A 19,963-nucleotide genomic window follows, 5' to 3' on the forward strand; every position below is an offset into this window, starting at 1 on the left:
AATGTACTTCTTATCTGCTTCTTGGACTCTGTGCCTCAGGCCATCCCTATTTCCCTAGCTACCTTTGTCCAACACAAAAGTGCAAATTCTCTCTTGCCCCATACCTCACAGCCTTCAGCTAGCCACAGGGTCACCCTGAAAGAGAAGCAAAGTCCTGAATAACCCTGCCATCAAGTTACATTGAAGCTATTTTCAAACAATGAGAGTTGTAGGGGAAAATCCATCCAAAGAATTCCACAAGTGAAGCATTCAATACATAATAGGTATTATCATTAAAGGTCAAAAATCAGCCATCAGTGAGGAATGGAACAATTATGAGGAACTAAGTCTCTGCCAGCCAATAAGGACCAGGAAAGGGGGTCTGGCACACCATCAGGGTATCATTTGGCCTAGAGAGCTCACTGCCCTGGCAAATGAGAATTAGATTCTAATTATCCCATTGGCAGGTTTCAGAAATTTTTTTTAAATATACTCTCTACAACTGTCACAGTGTCACAACAATTATTTGCCTGCTTGAGCAGGTGTCAGGCATTGTAAAGTATATATGTCCTGATAAAATTAAATGAGAAACTTTCTGAAATTGGAGGTATAATCTGGAGCCCTAATTATAGCATACACAGATACCTCAAGTTAGGAGGCAAAGAGGAAGGAACGCTGATTTTACTTTTTCTCTTTTGTGCCCCGAGGCACTGAATTGAGCGCACACACAGGTGAAGGTAGAATGTGCCACCCTAGCATCAGGAAGGGACTCTAAGCAATTTTTCTTGCCATCCTTGCCTCTGAGCCAGCATTGGTCCTTAAACATTTATTTGTTTTCTCTGCATAGTCCATGGATTTCACCTATATTTTCTCCTTTGACTCTCAACAATAGTCTTGTAAGATTGGTCAGGCAGCATCTCAGTCCCCTTTTATAAAAGCAGGAACTGATTTAGGAGTGCTGTCTTGGGCCTTGTGAGTTGAAAGAAACCTATCTTTCTTCTACATGACCCCAGTCCAACCGCCTTTCTTCCTCGTCCAGTAGTAAAACTCTACTAGAATTATCTCAGTGCTTACCTGCCTGTTGCTGTCTCATGGACTCTGAGATTCTTATACAAAGGTGAAACAGGTGGCCACCATCACAATGACCCTTGAGCTATTCAGATGGACCTTTAGAAAATTTTGACTGACTGACTGAAGTACTAACATCAAGAAGGACTCTGAGTATTCAAGGATTCCTCAACACAACAGATGTTGCTTAGTAGCCTACTGTGGACAAGGCATCGTGTACATCGTGGGGGGTGTTACACATGAGATGAGGCAAGAGTTCTCCCCTTGAGAAACTCACACTTGAGAAAAGGAGGAAAATATGTTCCTATATTTTCTGAATGGCCACCTTTATGAAGGTATGAAATGTTAAGTATCAAAAAGAAGGGAGATCATCACAGGGATTAAGGCAGTCTTCATGGAGGAGATAAGACATGACATGGTCCTTGAAGGACAAAGGAGGTGTTGACAGAGGATGATGGAGGAAAAGATGGCACAGCCTGCTCAGTGATGTACCCTCAATTCTCGTTAACCCTTCTCACATGGAAACCTTCCCTGGATCCCCAAACCAAGTTCAGTTGGCTCTTCATTTGGCACGTCTCCATCATGTATGTACCTGTTAGCATGGTGTTGTCCTCTGTGTCTTTATCTCCCCAACCAGTTAGTGCCCCTCGAGTGTCAGCACCATATTGGACACAGAACTTGGCACATAGTATATCTATTTTTTTTTAATATTTTACCAATGACTTAGGGACAGAGTCAGTTAACTAGTTAGACAATGGAGGAAGGTAGAGGGAACACAGTCACATATAACACTCATGAAAATACCACTGTCATGTTTGAGAAATGATGAATAACAAGCTTTGTCAAAACAAGGGATATCTGAAGGGCACCAATAAAGGAGGGATCATCCTGTTAGTAAGGCAATTGATGAAAACTGTGGATTACACTGTAAAAATAAAACTACAAGGAAAGTTGCCCAGAAGAGTGACCTGATCTAATTTTCAGTTTACAAAGAAACCACTGACAATAATGGGAAGAATGGTTTGGAGAAGCAATTACCAAGGCAAGAGAGAGTTGGTGAGAGCTTTCCCAGAAGGTGACAGTTCAAGTGGCTTGCAGAAGACTCTTCCCCCAAAACATATGATGAGTGTGGTAGAGGAGCAGAAGCAGCTAGGTTCTTGCTCCAAGCATCCAGCATTGCATAGGACAAAAAAATACAGGTTTGGGTACAGATACATCCAGGTTCTAACCTCCACTCTACCAAAATGACATTTGTCAGTTTCCTAATTCTCTGAACTTCAGATGCAGATTTTTCTTAAGTTTTTAAAAACCCTCTTTATTCCAAAAAGCACATTTTCTTTTCCATTAACACATTTCTAAAATAGGGATGAAACTTCAATGACTCAAGTTATCATTAATGGTACCTTAAAAATGCAGTGTAACTTACCTTTAGAAGTCTTCCAGATATTGAATCAAGATAAATGGAATGCCAGGTAATGGTCACATAAATGGCAGCTATTGTTATGAGCACTGTAAATGTCACTGTCCTTTCCTCTCCACTAGGGGCAGTCATTGGTGCTCTTGGCGATGATCAAGAAAACCATGGTCTTGAATTCTATCATGGAAGTCATCCCAATTTTCTTTGAATGCATCTAGACTCTGGGTCCATTGTTAAATCTCCAAAAACCCCTTCATCTCATCCATAGTTATCAGCCATCAGGAGAGGGTGACTCTTCTGTACATTCCCAAGTGGAGGCAGAAGTGGCCATTCACAGACTCTAGAGAGAGGGGGATCAAGCGAGGAGAGGTAAGCGTTAGAACAGAGTTGGAGATAAACTTTACCTACTTCTGCCAACAGCTAGCCCAGGCGAGGGGTAGTGGAGTACCCAAAGATCATAACAGGGCCCAAACTCCAGTTCCACAAAACTGGAATCAGCAGCATTTTAAGAAAAAAATGCAGACCCAAGTAGAAGCCTGAATCATCTGATAACATCTTTCTGGAATCAGTCATTCATCCAAACATAATACCCAAGGATGGAACCACAGTGTAAGGGGACACACTCTTACACACATTCTCATTCTCTCCTCTCTCTCTTTCACACACACACACACACAGACTCACGTGCACATGTCTGAGAAATGGACAAAAGCAAAAGCAAAGCAGAAACTAGTTTCTATGATAGAAACCATCACATACATGTTTGTAGCAACACAGGGCTCCCCCGGTATTCCAGAGCAGTTGCCAACTCAGCCCATACACTGTCTTTTCCATGAAGGCCTATGCTTGTTATTATTAACCCCATTCAACAGATCATGGTGATCAAAAATAATAACTAAAGCAGCCAAGAGCCTAGTACCTCCTAGGCATCGCATGTCCCACGAACATTGGCCTCAATCCTCACATTATAGGAATGGAAATGACCCTCCACCCTGACCATCATGATCACTTTTAGGTTCCAAAGGGAAGTAGTATGAGTTAATTGTGGATTAGTGGATGCTGGTGATGCCCTGGCAGAGATCCCATACAGGCGGGAATAGCAATGCTCCAGATGCTGTTTTAGCTGCCATGAGCTCTCAAATGACCCCATCTTCCTTGGCTGATGAAAGCATGCTGGCCTGAGGATTCACGTCCTCACCCAGGCATGGCCCAGAGAAAATCACCGACAGGATTTCCCCCGGTCCCTTGGTCTCACGTGGGGGCCATTTGAGAGTGTTCCCTGCTCTGGAGGCCCCTGTGTGTCATGCTAAGCCTGAGACTCCTGGGACCATAACCATGGCCACCTTTTCCCTCTTCTCTCCCATCCCTGTGCTTCCCTTCAGTTTCCTCCTGATCACACCCCTGTCAATAAATACCATGTCCCCAGATCCCTCTGTCAAGCTCTGTCCCTTAGATCTATGACAGCTACCTACTCTTTTGACACCCCGGAGCCTCCCCCTGTAAGACCCTGAAAAGAGACACGTCATCAGCGGGTCTGAGAATGAAGTGAGACGATGTAGTTCAATCTTGTACAATTGCTGGGTTTTATAAATCAAGACATGAGAAAGGATTTTTTATTGTTATGTTTTTATATTCCAAGAGAATTTCTGGTCTCCAGGATATACAACAAAGAGACCCCAGCAGCAGCGGCTGCAGGAACAGAAACAACCGCAAGTTTATAAACGTGGGAGGAACCAGGCAAAACACTCGTACTGGTGGGCCAGTCAGGACTTGTGCCGAACAAGTGCATTTTGTTCCTAATTTACCACAATGGTGTTGGGGGGGAGAGGTAGGGGGCTGGGTGAGGAGCTGGCAGGAGGGGAACAGGTGGCTGGGGCAGTGGGGTGCCACTGGAGGAGTTTCATTTCGGTATGTTTGTAGGTTGGCTTTGCTGTTCACCTTTTAAGCAGAAGGGCAACTAGATCGCCCACCGGATAAAACAGCTTTCTCTGAAATATTGCTTCCTGACTCTGCCGTTTCATCTCCATTGGCTTCTGCCTCCCTCTACCCTCTCCTTTCAATCTGGTTTTCCACAATCACTGCAGGGTGAGCCCAAGCTGATGAGGGCACCTGGCTTTTGCGGCAACTCTTCAAAGCTAGAGGTCAGTTGTGTTTCTAGGATTTAATTAAGCTGGAAATGAAATCCAGCCCGGGAGTGGCTCATCGTCTTTATTATCACATTTCTTACTGCTTGTCAGGCCGCAGTGGCTTCCAGGTCTTGAAAAGGGAGAAGCGGCAGGATTCCTAGGCAGGGCTCCCTTAATCTATTTCATGGAGCATTTCAGGTACCTTCCCCCATTTTAGGATAGGGAGGGGGACAGCATTCTGAGGGACCTTTCTTGGAAAAAGGCTCACCTTGAAATGAACAAAGAAAAATATATTTTAAAATAACACATCGTTTCCAATACATTTGCTTGTTATCATAACATATGCTCATTATTAAACAAAAATGATATAAAAAAAGAATTGAAAAAATCATTTGCAATCTCACCAGCAAGAGGTGATCACCACTAATATTATGTCTTTTCTTCTCAAGTACAGGTATGTACTTGGAAATATGAGTTGTGAAAGGGAGAGAAAGAAAGTTCTGATCCTATAGAGGTTTTGGTTCACTAGGTAAACAAATCATATATATATATATATATTTTTTTTTTAAACTTCTCACTAGCATTACTTTATATAGGATACTTATTCACTTAGATCAGTGGGGGTTTCCCCCCTTACAAGCAAATATGGAACCAGGAAAAAAAATCAGGACTTAAAGGAATTTCCATGCTCAGTCATACTACAGAATATCTCACTGCAGTCATGTTTTCTGTGCTTAAAACATATCCTATAGTCTCCCAGATTAATCAAATGAGATGAGGGGATTTATACACTGCTGTGCACTGAGACGGGGGCTTAACAGCCTTCTAAAGTAATATCATTTGACATTCGGAGCTATTAGAAGGCAACTGCAAAGGGTATTCATTTTTTAGCCTGATTTGTGTTCAGTGGGTGGCAGTCCCCTCCCTGTCCTCTTAGTGTGGTAAGGCTTGGCAGCTACAGGGCACTGACCTTTCTCACTCCAGAGATGTGATTGCTTTCACACTGATCTCACAGAAACACTTAGCAAATCTCATACTGTTAGCTCTATCCCACACCAGCAATGCTGGCTTTTTATGACTGTCATGTGGCATTAGCCAGCTGAAATCTCACTAAGATGGAGAAGCTGCGCTGAATTAATAACTTCTGTGGTAGTAATTTAGTCAGTTTTCACAAAATTAATAAGTACCACTTTGGCCAATGGCAAAAGTCACAGAATCATAGGCTGTCGAAGATAAAAGGAACTTTGAGCGCTTCTAGCCCAGCCCCTTCAATTTACAAGTAAAGGAAATCAGGAGCTGACAAGGGGAAGGGATTTTTGTTTTCAAGCTCCCAGATCTGGGATGGAGTAGTGGCTTTCAAGCTGCATGGTAGCATCTGATCCTAAATGGAATCCCACATGTAATGAAGCATATATGAAATGTCTAAGAAAGAAGCGCCATGATGGAAACAGGGTGGAAACCAAAGTCTCACCCATCCCCCGTCCATCCCAGCTCGGAGATATCCTCAGCATGAGAAATACGCTCACCCGTCCAAGCCCAAAGAATGGACTGAGAGACACAAGCAACTGCAAAACACAAGGTTTTACTTAATGACAGTCTCGCAGGATCAGGTGCCTGGTGGTCAGGGACCCACAGATTGGGTATGACCAACATTTTATCCCCTGGAGTAAAGATCCTTCCCCTGGTTCCTCATTGGCTAAGTACTATGGGTACACAACCTTCTCCAAAGTCACCTAGGTTTCACTGTCTTCTATTGGAGTAAAGAAACATGCAAGTACCAGAAAAGAGAAGAGAATAGGAGAGAGAGAGAGAGAGAGAGAGAGAGAGAGAGAGAGAGAGAGAGAGAGAGAGAGAAAAGAAAGAAAGAAAGAAAGAAAGAAAGAAAGAAAGAAAGAAAGAAAGAAAGAAAGAAAGAAAGAAAGAAAGAAAGAAAGAAAGAAAGAAAGGAAAAAAGAAAGAAAGAAAAGGACACCTTTAATTGTCCCCACCTCCCCTTGTTCTCTTGTGGCAGGAGAGTCCCCTTGGATTCAGTACCTTTTGGCAGTACACAGTTTATCTCTGTTGGTTAGGTGAGTGGGGGACTTCCTCTCTCTTCCTATTTGTCAAGGGGCTATGAATGTTTACACTTTTGTAACTGTAATTTTTACACTCTTTTAACTGCTTGTAACTTTTCATCCTGTTCTTCCTTCCAGCTACCTTTCTTTCATCCCAAATCATTTTACATTTAAAACTTAATACTATGTTCTGTAAATGGGCCACTGTACTTTTTATTTCTCACACAAGGGAAGCCCTGAGTCTCCACCAAATACAAATTAACCATCTTCTTACCACATGCTGGCTCCAGTTATATTCCTCATATCACCAAATATTCTTTATATGAATAGATAATCCCTAGTAAATTGATAAATAAATTCAAAGAGTGAAATTTCATAGCTTTCTCATTTGCAAAAGGAAGAAGATAATGGTATCTCACATAGCAAATAAAAATCTCTGTTATCAATAGAACAGATAAAGGAAATGAGTGGATATTGCAATAGCCTCCCCCAATATCAATTTCAGCCCTGGTCCACTTACAGAACTGCCATGTGATTTAGGCAGCACTGACCCCAACCTCAGTTCCAGGGGTGGTTCAGGATTGATCTTGACCAACTAGCTATGGGTAACTACTGAATTTGCAAATGTCGATAGTTGAATAAGAATGTGATAGTTAAATTTATGTGTCAAGTGCACTGGGTTACAAGGTGTCCAGATATTTGGTTTAACATTTCTGGATATGTCTGTGAGGGGGTTTCTGGGTTTGAATCAGGAGACTGGGGCCTCATTCAACCTGCTGACAGCCTAAATTGAACAAAAGTCTAGGAAAGAATTTGCTGTCTGTCTTGATGCTGGGAGTTCAGGCATCTGCCTCAGACTTGGGCTTAGACTAGAATTTACACCATTGGCTTTCCTGGTTCTCAGACCTTCTGACTCAGAATGGAACTCTGCCATCAGTTCTGTTGGGTCTGGACTTCTCAGCCTCCACAATCATGTGAGCCAATTCTTTTTAATAAATTCAGAGAGTCAGATAGATGATGGATGGATGGATGGATAGATGGATGGATGGATGGATAGATAGATAGATAGATAGATAGATAGATAGATAGATAGATAGATAGACAGACAGATAGCAGACAGGCTATTATGGTTTAGATGTAGTATCCCCCAAAAGTTCCCATGTGAAACAATGCAAGGTTTGGAGGAGAAATGATTGGGTCATATCCTTAATCTAATCAGTGAATTGATCCCTGATGGGATTAACTGAGTAGTAACTGGAGGCAGGTGGGGGTGTGGCTGGAGGAAGTGGTTAACTGGAGGCGTGGCTATGAGGTATATATTTTGTATCTGGAGAGTAGAGTCTCTCTCTGCTTCCTTATAATGATATGAGCTGCTTCCCTGTGACACACACTCTGCCATGATGTTCAGACTCACCTTGAGCCCCAAGGAATGAAACCAGCCTCCTATGGACTAACACCTCTGAAACTGTGAGCCCACAAATAAACTTCCTCCTCTACACTTGTGCTGGTCAGATTCTTATGTCACAGCAGCAAAATAGTTGACTAAAACACAGACAGATAATAGATAGATAGATAGATAGATAGATAGATAGATAGATAGATAGATAATAGATAGATGATTGATATAAGTAGACAGACATCCTATTGATTCTGCCTCTGTGGAAAATCTGTCTAATACACAAACAAATGCTAACCTTGGCTTGGGCAAATCAAACAAGGTTTACTAACTTAAAAAGATACAGTAGGAAGTCAGGGTGGCAAAGATGTATAACTGAGAGGTCAACAACCCACTCCAAAAGACCTATAAGTTTGTGGGCCACAAAATTTCTTAACAATAGACTCCCAGTTGTAGATGATAAATCTGAGAGAGTCAGGTCACATCAGTCTTGAAAAGTAGTGAAACTGAAACGGAACTAATTCCTGTTCCTCTCCAATGTCTTTCTTTTCCTTAATCATTTACTATTAATGACTCATATTCATGGTAATCTCTATTTTACATCTGAAATTTCTCTTGTATCCATTTCCTTCTTCATCCCACAGTCACCACTACAGAGTATGTACCTTTCCCAATACTAGCCTCACAGTTGACCTCCCTACCCCTGGTTTTATCAGCCCCTGTACCATTCCGTGGTCCTCACCATTGCATGATCCATGTTTCCAAAACAATGGTCTGGTCAAAGACTAATGACGGCTTTCCCATTTAACTCGTGTCCAACCCCACACTTACTTCAAGGTTTATTTCAGCCACTTAGATGTCAAGAAACATTCTGTAATTTCCACATGTAGAAGTTTTCTCTTCTCTCAATATACATAATTCCTCTTCTCCACCTCATACCATTTTAGTAATTCTATAGTTTTTTCCACCAATGACAAATTTGTTTCTGTGCTCCCAGTAAAGGTCCCACATTGAATCACTTATTTTTCACTTCTTGAGCTTTTGTCTTCACCTCCACTTCTCTGAGGACTCAGATTCACTTTTGCCTTGGGCCAACATGATTCTCTCTTCTCCACCCTGCCATAACTTATTGGACCTCATTAAATTTGGGGAAAATCAGATAGTCTTCCTTGGATATAAAAATTCAGTCCCCAAAGTTACATTTCTACTTGAACAGAAGTTAACAGTTGTACTTGAACCTTTTCACTAATCTTCATATTTGTGTGGTCAGTGGATTGTTTACTGATCTACCACAAGATAAGTATAAGGATTTAAAAACCTTTATGGCTATCTGACGAGTAATTTTATAGCTGTTGACTCTAATAATTGAAAATGTAAGGATTTCATTTTGTATCTATTCTAATTCTCTAAAAAGTTATTCCTAATAATTTTAAAGTAAGGCTCGAAAGAAATTCCAAAAATAGTACAGAGAATTCCCATGTACCATTTGCCCTGCTTCTCCCAATGATATCTTATCTAGCCATAATACATGGTGCAAACCAGAAAATTGACACAAGTCCAATAATTCATTCTTACCATATTTTATAAAAGCATCCATCTGTGACAGATTATAAAATTTTTAAATATGGTTTATTCACCACAGATAATTTGGAAATAGCTAGTTTACAATATCTTATTGTAAAAATAATTGAATGTAGCAAAAGAAGCTGATCAAAGAGTAAAACTACCAGAGGCTTTGGAATAGCTAACTTAATTAATCCCCTCTACCCTATTCCTAGTGCAGTTGTGGGAAAATACCATAACCTAAACATGGGGTTAATAGTTATTAACTGGAAATTATGGTAAGTAGTTAGTCTTTGTCATATAACTAAGGATCAGACAATGTAACATTTACAAAGGCACTTTTAAAAATACTTTCAAACATAAGCTAGCACTCTCCTATACTAATAAAATGATACTTACATCCAAATTACATGTGCATCATATTAGTACACAGACCATGTTCCAATATGCAAAGTTATAAGAAGTGCTTGTTTTAAAAGCAATTAACAATTTTCAAGCCATTTCCATAAGCATCGTAAACCTATTTAATCTCTGAAAAGGTCATTTCCCCCCTTCACCTATGAAATTTAGGGGGTTAAGTGGACTTCACTGACTCAAATAACCAGGACAAGTTAGAGCTGACAAAGGAGCTTAAGTTTTCTTTCTCTGAACATGGTTAACTTTCACTCATCCATATCCATGTGCATTTTACAAAATCCCAAAGTTATCTCAACAGTTCAGTAATCCAACAAGCCAAGAAAAGAAAAAGATAATTTGTGCAGATTTCACAAGTTACATTGCTAACTTAAAGACCTGGTTTAAAAAAATAATGTTTTATGATGCCTGGTCTTTTTTATATATGCTTTTCTTTCATTTATATGTAATTTTGTTCTTTTCTTCCCCCTTTCCCAAAAGTGGCACCATAGAGGTTGCTAAGCAATTGTCCCTGACAAGGTCTCAGCATCTGTCAATAAAATGGAACATTCTTCTATTCTCTGTTCCCTGTTAGTTCTGAGGAGAGTGTCAATCAAAAAGCATCAGTAAATGCTGAGAGAAGGCAGAAAGACCCTGACAGGCAGGGAATGAAAGAGGACTATTTTTAAACTAATAAGTCCTTTCTTAAAGTAAGGCAAGTTGAATAAGAGAGAGAGAGAGAGAGAGAGATAAGTTTCAATCTTCTGTTTTTCTGGGAGGTGAGCAGGCTCCTTCAGGTCAAGCCACATGTTGATTTGAGAGGGACATCAGAGGGATATCTTGTTTGTCCAGAGAGCAGTTTTCAATGGTGTGTTACTACTCTTTGTGAATCAAAGAGAAAAACTCCTCAACAAATAGATATCTTAAAATGACATTTTTCCAAAGGCTCAATGGTCTAGAAAACTCTCCAAATCTTGGCCATTGTGTTTAACTAAAGCAATATCATCAGAAAATGGAGCATTGATGTGCAAGGTGTGTGTAAATTGCATCAAATTTGTCAACCTATATTTATAACTAAATATAACCCAAGTCATTTTACACATACCTACACTATGGTTGCCACCTTTAGGCACAACATTGGGTTAAACAGAGACCAATACATGAAGACAAAGGGACAAATTTTCTCCTACAATATTTACAATCAGTTTGACATAGAATTAATATAGGAGAGGTTCAGGGTATAACTTGGTCGTAGAGATGTGCTTGGCATGCACAAGGCTGAGGGTTCAATTTCAGCTCACATACACAAAAACAAATTTAAAACTTGTAGACAAAACAAGTTAAAATATGTAGACATAGATATGCAAGTTAGAGCATCTGGTCAAGTCACAGAAACTCTGTCTTATATTTAATATTGAAATAATCAATCAAACCACTATTTCACCCACATCCCAAAAAGGAAACTTTGAATTGTCTTGCCCAAAACTACCCTGGCTCTTTGCTGAACATACTGCTGTTGCATTGGAATACATCAAATTGCTCTTGAGCCCTCACCTGAATCATTTTTCTGAATAGACTCATTAACCTTTGCTCAAACATATGCATATGTCCCTAGCAGGTGGCAGTGTTCTCCAGTCCCTGGTAATATCGAGATAATTCTAGCACAAACACAAAAATGCCAGTGTTACTAAACTTTTAATTACACAGCCATGTTACCTTCATGTGACAGAACATGGCACACTGCAAAGCTCTACTTCAAATAGCTTGCCCTGAAAGCAAATGCACTTATGGAAGACAGTAGAGTGAACTCTTCACTAACTCCATGGACGTAAAGTGCGAGGTAGCTTTGATTTGGTGAGGCCACAGAAATAGAGGTGGGGAAGAAGAGCTAATCCAATGATAAGTGTTGAATTCTTCAACAGAGTGGCACCAAGAGAATCCTGTTCCCCACGCACGTCAAGCCAGAAAGTGTAAGACCCACCAATGGTGAGTAAGAAACATGGAACACACTTTTACAATCTTTCCCTCAAAGAGTAGGTAAGAGATCTGCTGGCATACATATTTTTCTGAGTCAGAATTAAGATTGTTCATTACTTTTTAATCTTTATGGCAGTCAAGCACCCCAAAGACCTCTGAACCCAGACCCATACTCCTGACTTACCTTCCAGCCCACTCCCCAGCCTCTAGATGCAGACAAGGTTTCAAATAGCATCCATCATCCAAGAACCCAGGATTAGATGACACCTCAACACAGGTACTCGAGATAGAAGCCTGAGGCTGCCTGGTTCATTTCCAGCCCAAATGCTTCACTCACATGTCAGGGAACAGTATTCATGCTCCAAAACCTGATCAGCATGGTGCAGGAGTGAGAGTTTTGAGATTGCTGATCCAAGTTTGGGCTCTGAACTTTCACCTCTTCACTCTGAACCTTGGTCAAGCCCTTTATCAGATAGAGTATTAATGTTCCTTCAGCAGAGCTGTCGTGAGGAATAAATCAAATGCCTAACCTGATACTTGTCACATAATAGGTGTTTAATAAATGTTGGTCTATTGCCCTCCATTTAAGTACCAGGCAGGTGATTTATTCATCTTTGCATCACCAGCAGCACAGAACATAACATATTACAAGGTGCCCTCCACTTTAAATACAAAGTCTTTTTCATTTTCCTTCTTATCATACTCAACCCATCCACCAACCATTTCTGCTTTCAACGTGACCGAAACCCAGAATTTGTAGTGGAGTGTTGCTAAGCAGCTAAGTGACTCTAGAAGAATAGAGAAATTTGTCCTTGACATGCAAAAATGGTAACAGTGATACAATGTCACATGAGTGACAATATCAAATCTCATGGAATGTGTATACTTCCTAGGTTAGTGAAAAGTAAAGGCCACTCCCTCTGTTGTGACGTAGCCTTCTCTGAAAGACTCACTGATTCCATATCACAACTTATGGTTTAAGAAGACCAGTCTATGCCCATTTATTTCCCAGCATTCTACAGTTATATCCGAATAAGGGGGTGGAGGAACTGAGGTGGTGTGGCACTGTGAGAGATAAAACAATTTGCAAATTCCATGCCAGGTAGCATGTCAAAGCACTGCCTCCTGTCCCCTGCTTGCATAAGTATGCAAATTGAATAATAGAGCTGTCTCAAAGAGATTTAGAACACATCCGCAGCTGTCTCACAGACACTCTTGAACTCTGGGTGCAGGAAAAAGTAGTCAGAATTAAAAACAAAACTAAAGGTGAAGATTACATAAGATGTCCCATAATTTTTTTCCTCATTCTTACAATTACACATAAGTGTGTGGGTGAAAAAGAATCTTTTAAAATTTTCAGATGCTCTTCACTTTGCCCTTGACCTGTGCTTCTGAAAGTGGTGTGCCTGCTCCATTTCAAAATTGATCCAAACTTCCAGTTTAAATAGTTCTTTTCCTTCTGCAAATATTACAACAGCAAAAATGAGAAGGAATGAAATCCCATAATTTCTGTTTTCAGTGATATCGGCAGACCTATAATCTGTAGACTCCAAAATTCATGCCAGGGCTTCTCAAAGCAGCTGAGACAAGGTAGAAGTTGCACAAGAAGAAATGATGAGGAGACTTAGGGTGTGTAAAACAAAACTCACTAAAACTACACTTCCTGAAGATGAGGAACTCATCCTGGGAGGCTGTTACCTTTCGTTTCTTACGGTGAGTGCAAAGAACTAGGGAAACAAAGCTGGTGGAAAAAAGCCCTTTAAGACCCTGTTTGCTTTGGAATGGCAAAGAAAAAGAGGCTAGACTTTGAAAAAATAATTTCTAAAAATTTCATAGATGAGCTATATTTTTAGGAAGCAGACTGTAGCAGCAAAGATTTTTAAAGCCCTTGAATTGTGAAGCCTGGAACACAAGTCTGGGCATCTTGTACCTCCCTCCTACCATCCAGGAACAACCTATAAAGAGCTTATCCAGAAAAAGTGGATTAAAATATGCACAATAAAAACATATGGATAAAATACTATAACAAGCTTACATTAAGGAAAGCAGGAAAGAGTAGCAAAACTTACCAAAAGACAAAATCACTTGTCAAAAGAGTTTATATTCAATTTTAATTTAAAAAAAAAAAACTCCTTGAATAAGGACCATAGTGTAAAAAGGCAGAATTTCACGGAAACGATGGCAAAGCAACCAAGATTATTATTTCCATACTTTTTTTATTGTTTCTTTATAGTTACACATGATAATAGAATATGACAGTATAAAAACATGGAATAAAATTCGATCTAATTCATTCCCCAGTATTTCTCCTTCCCCTTTCTTCCTCCCATCCCCTATTTCCTTCCCTCTACTCTATTGATCTTTCTGCTATTTACTTATACTTTGTTTTTTAAATTAGTAGATACACATGATGGTGAGATTCACTTGGTATATGCATGTAAGTACATAGGAAAGTTAGGTCAGATTCATTCCACTTTCCCTATCCTGTCCCTACTCACTTCTTTTCATTCCCCTTTGTCTACTCCTCTGATCCTACTTCTAACCAATTTTTTTTAAATTCTCCCCCCACCCATTTATTTTGGATTAGCTTCCACATATCAGAGGAAACATTCGACCTTTGACTTTTGCGAGTGGCTTATTTCACTTTGCATAACAGTCTCCAGTTACGTCCATTTACCAGCAAATACCATAAAGTCATTCTTCTTTATAGCTGATTAATACTCCATTGTGTATCTATACCTCATTCATATATTGAAGGGCACCTAGGTTGGCTCCATAGCTTAGCTATTGTGCTGCTATAAACATTGATGTGGCTGCATCACTGTAGTATGCCGATTTTAAATCCATTGGAAATATACCAAGGAGTCGGGTAGCTGGGTCATACGGTGGTTCCATTCCTAGGTGTTTTTTTTGTTTTGTTTTGTTTTTTTTTTTTTACAATTTAAAAATTTTATTATATGTCAATAATTCTCAAACATTTAAAATTAGAATTCAAGGAACTTGACAACTGATATTCAGAACATCTATGAAATTACATTACTATCCCGTTTCCTGTTTTTCACAGTTGCTGAAAATTAGGGAGAAAAAAAAATCTATTCTGGTTTTCAGTTGTAAAGCTCAAAAAGATTCCAAAAATGAGATTACATTTACAAATTAACCCTAAAAACTAAAAAGAACAATTTACCAGGTTCTTTATCTTTCGTCATCCACTGATAAGATTTTAAGAGGTTCAGAATCTGTTCCAACATAGAAATAAGGCCAAATGGTTCTGGTAAAAGAATCACTGAAACTATACAGGAGATACCTGTCATTTACATTATAAAAGGAAACTTCACCCAATTCAAAATCCAAAAAAATGCCAGTCTTACTGGGTTTTGGTACTGGCAGAAGCTGGGTTTTCGTAGGACCAAACACAATATAACCACTCTCAATATATCGTCCAATTGCCCAGAAGCCACTCAGGACTGATGGTCGATTCCTCCAGTTCCTAGGAAGATAATCATGACACACACCCAATGTCCACTGAGGTTTGTTTCCCACATCTACCTCCCAGTAATGTCTACCAGAATTAAATATCTTAGAACCCAGGACAGCAGGGCAGAGATAAAATCTCCTTGAGTTATAACAAACACTTTGTTTCGTTCTTCCATATTTTACACTTTTTCTATCCTCAGAGACAATAAGCTGAGGATATGCTGTGTCGAGGTCTAAACTCACGTCTACCTGAAATCGCTGTATAATTCGGTCTAAGCCAGAATACTGTGGAGGAAAACTAAAGCCATACTCCTTTAACCTGAATGAAGAAAGTTCAGGGCATTTTAGGTTTTGATACTTTTGGCGTATACTCTTAACATGCCTCAGAACTGCCAGGTCTGACCGCACACACTTGCCCTCTATTTCCTTCAGTAAGCGTTTTACTGTGGAAACATGATCTGAAAAGGTTATGAGGTTTTTATTAAGTTTTGATAAAATGTCCAACTCTTCATCTTATATCTGCTTAAGCAGAGCCTCTTGTTCATTCTGTAAAAACAGTCTAATTTGCTCAAATTCAGAATTTATTTCTTCTTTCCTATATTCTACCTCCTTTCTCAGCTCAAGAGACTTCCTGTTTTGCAGAATGATCACTTTTTCAACTCATTCCACATTAGTCTTCAAGGGCTCGATGCTAGATTTCAGAATTTTTCTGTGGTAGGTAGCAGCTTTCTTAATGGGACAAATGTAATGCCTTTGATGTCCAGCAGAGAAACTGCACTGGGTACATAAAATCTGCAGATTCTTCACACAGAAAAGGGTCAGAAATTGATTGTATTTCTCACATAGAGCATTTTCTTCTTGCCTCTTCCTCTTGCTCCTTCTGATCTGGAGGAGTTTAGCAATTTCAGTCAAATTACAGAGCTGGGGGTTCCTCCTGAACTTCCTTTCTGGAAACCAAAATCGGCAGACAGGGCAGGGAAAGGCATCATTTAGATCTTTCCAGGACAGGTCGAGGCAGTCAAAACAGAAGTTGTGCCCACAGTTAATGGTCACTGGGTCTTTCAAGTAATCCAGACAGATGGGACAACTGCACTCCCCCTGGAGGTCTGCTAGGGCGGTTACAAACTCCATTGAACTGAGTAAAGGTGGTGCACAAGGTAACACTCCCTTGGTAAATCTGCCTCCCTAGAGCTCAGGTCTAACTATTAAGTACAAAGCAAAGAGCCCTCCATGTCCGTGTGCACACACCAGACCTAGGTATCACTGGCCTGGCATGCTAGTGGATGTCACTGAAGTCTTGTTTAGACCTCTGCACCTCAGCTCAGGAGAAGAATTCACAGCTTATAACTCTACCACAGATTAGTCCATTAGCACTGAAGTTTAATGACTTTCTTCAAGAAAGCAGCCACAGACCAATGGACTGATCATTCCTTTCCAATGTAGAGATCTAAAAGAATGTCACCATAACCAATGATGGGGAGAGATGATGACATAACAATGTACAGTCTTCAAATCCTGTTTCCAAATGCTTCATATGTATTCTGTTCACCCCATTGGTTGGACTTTCCACAACTGGAGCAGGTAGAACAGAGGCTCCAGCAGACCTTGTACAGCACCCCTAGAACACCGCCCCCATTCCTAGGTTTTTGAGGAATCTCCATACTGCTTTCCAGAGTGGTTGTACTGATTTACAGCCCAACCAACAATGTATGAGTGTACCCTTTCCCCCACATCCTCACCAATATTTATTGTTATTTTTATTCTTGTTATTTGCCATTCTGACTGGAGATGAAATTTCAGTGTAGTTTTAATTTGCATTTCTCTAATTGCTAGGGATGTTGAACATTTTTTCATGGATTTGTTGACCATTTGTATTTCTTCTTTTGAGAAGGATCTGTTTAGTTCTTTTGTCCATTTATTGATTGGGTTATTAGGTTTTTTGGTGTTAAGTGTTTTGAGTTCTTTATATATTCTGGATATTAATACCCTATCTGAGGAGCTAGTGGTAGAGATTTTCTCCCATTTTGTAGATTCTTCCTTCCCACACTTGATTGTTTCCTTTGCTGTGAGGAAGCTTTTTAATCTGATGCCATCCCATTTCCTGATTTTTAATTTTACTTCCTGCACTTTAGGAGTCTTGGAAAGGAAGTCAGTTCCTGAGCCAACATTTTATTGTTGGCCCTACATTTTTTTCCTGGGAGGTGCAGGGTGTCTGGTCTAATTCCTAGATCTTTAATCTACTTTGAGTTTTGTGCAGAGTGAGAGATACGGATTAAATTTCATTTGAATACATATGGATTTCCAATTTTCACAGCACCATTTGTTGAAGAGGCTATCTTTTCTCCAATGTATGTTTTATGGCGCCTTTGTCTAATTATTAGGTAACAATATTTTTGTGAGTTTGTCTCTGTGTCTTCTATTCTGTTCCATTGGTCTTCTTGCCTGTTTTGGTGCCCTTACCATGCTGTTTTTGTTACTGTAGCTCTGTAGTATAAGTTAAGGTCCGGTATTGTGAAAACTCCTTCTTTTTTCTTCCTAAGAATTTCTTGGGCCATTCTGGGTCTCTTATATTTCCAAATGAATTTCATGACTGCTTTTTCTATTTCTGTGAAGAAAAATCATTGGAATTTTGATGGGAATTGTATTGAATCTGTATAGTGCTTTTGGTAGTCTGACCATTTTGACCATAATAATTCTGTCTTTCCAAGAACATGGAAGGTCTTTCCATCTTCTAAGGTCTTCTTCAGTTTCTGTCTTTAGTCTTCTATAGCTTTCATTATAGAGGCTCTTTGCCTCTTTTGTTAGATTGATTACCAGTTTTGCTTGTTTGTTATTTTGTTTTAGGTTATTGTGAATGGGACAGTGTTCCTAATTTCTTTTTCAGCAGATTCATAATTGGAGTTTAGGAATGTGATTGATTTATGGGTGTTGATATTATATCCAGAGGTCTCCAGTGATGTTTTTGAGGTCTTCTAAATATAAAATTATGCTATTCTAAATATAGAATTCTTTTTTTCCTATTTGTATCCCTTTAATTTATTTCATCTTCTGATTGCTCTGGCTAGAGTTTCAAGGACTATATTGAATAGGAGTGGTGAAAGTGAGCATCTTTGTCTTATTCCTGTTTTTAGAGGAAATACTTCCAGTTTTTCTCCATTCAGAATAATATTGGCATTGAACTTTTCCTATATAGGCTTTACAATGTTGAGGTATGTTCCTTCTATCGCTAGATTTTTAGCATTTTAAATATGAATGAGTGCTGTACTTTGTCAAATGCTTTTTCTGCAGCTATTGAGATAATCATGTGATTCTTGTCTTTAAGTCTATTTATGTGGTGGATTATATTGATTTACAAAACTTGTATTCCTGGAATGAATCCCACTTGATCATGGTGCACAATTTTCTTGATGTGTTTTTGTATGCAGTTAGACAATATTTTATTGAGAATTTTTGCATCTATATTCATCCATGATACTAGTCTGAAGTTTTCTTGATGTGTCTTTGTCTGGTTTTTGTATCCAGGTAATATTGGCTTCACAGAATGAGTTTGGCAGATTTCCCTCCTTTTGCATTTCATGAAATAATTGGAAGGGGAGTGCTATTAGTTCTTCCTTAAATGTCTGGTAAAACTAAGTTGAGAATTCATCCAGTCCTGGGTTATTCTCTGTTGGAAGGCTTTTGATGGCTGCTTCAAGTTCATTTCTAAAAATTGATCTGTGTAAGTTTTCTATGTCCTCCTCATTCAATTTGGGTAAGTCATTTGTCTCCAGGAATTTTTCTATATTTTAAAGATTTTATAGCTTATTGGAATATAAATTTTCAAAATAATTCCTTTGGATTTCAGTGGGATATGTGGTGATATTTCCTTTTTCATTCAGATTTTGATAATCTGAGTTTTTTCTCCCTTTTTTTAGGTAGTTTGGCTAAGGTTTTATCAACTTTATCTTTTCCAAAACAAAAACTGTTTCATTGATCTTTGTTGTTTTTTTAAATCTCAGTTTCATTGCTTTTGGCTCTGATTTGAATTATTTCCTGTCTTTTACCAATTTGGGTGTTTTTTGATTTGTTCTCCTCTTTCCAGAACCTTGGGATGTAATGTTAGATTATTTATTTGATATCTTTCCATTCTTTTAATGTATACGCTCAATTCTATGACCTTTCCTCTTAGAACTGCCTTTTATATTGTCCCAAATATTTTGATACATTGTATCACTGTTCCCATTTACTTCTAAGTATTTTATTTTTCCCTTATTTCTTCTCCTCTCCATTCATCATTCAAGAGTGTATTATGTAATCTCTATGTTAGAGTGGTTTCTATTATTTATTTTATTGTTGATTTCTAATTTTACCCCATTATTATCTGATAGAATGCAAGATATTATCTCTATTTTTTTGTATTTTTAAGATTTATTTTATGACCTAAAACATGTTCTATTTTAGAAAATATTCCAGTGCTGTTGAGAAGAAATTGAATTTAGTTGTTGATCAATGAAATATTCTAAAGATGTCTGTTAGG

General features: G+C 39.0%; 1 long non-coding RNA gene and 1 pseudogene across 7 annotated transcripts in view; both read right to left on the bottom strand.

Moving 5' to 3' along the window:
• Nucleotides 1–19,963, bottom strand: part of LOC306645974 — a 778,688-nt gene that overhangs the window by 541,088 nt on the left and 217,637 nt on the right. For 2 of the 6 annotated variants that reach the window (XR_013759777.1, XR_013759778.1), the window contains one exon: nt 2,382–2,804. The exons of 2 other annotated variants lie outside the window; for them this stretch is intronic. This is a non-coding gene — a long non-coding RNA (uncharacterized lncRNA). Of the gene's footprint in view, nt 1–1,664; nt 2,204–2,381; nt 2,805–19,963 lie in introns of those variants that run through there. 2 more of the 6 variants (XR_013759776.1, XR_013759775.1) reach the window with 2 other exon arrangements.
• Nucleotides 15,166–16,578, bottom strand: LOC306646664 (tripartite motif-containing protein 60-like; annotated as a pseudogene). Its single transcript has one exon. The product of its transcript is annotated as a tripartite motif-containing protein 60-like (transcript).

This window comes from Sciurus vulgaris (genome assembly GCF_902686455.1).
Source record: "Sciurus vulgaris genome assembly, chromosome: 16".
Taxonomy (NCBI): Eukaryota; Metazoa; Chordata; class Mammalia; order Rodentia; family Sciuridae; genus Sciurus; species Sciurus vulgaris.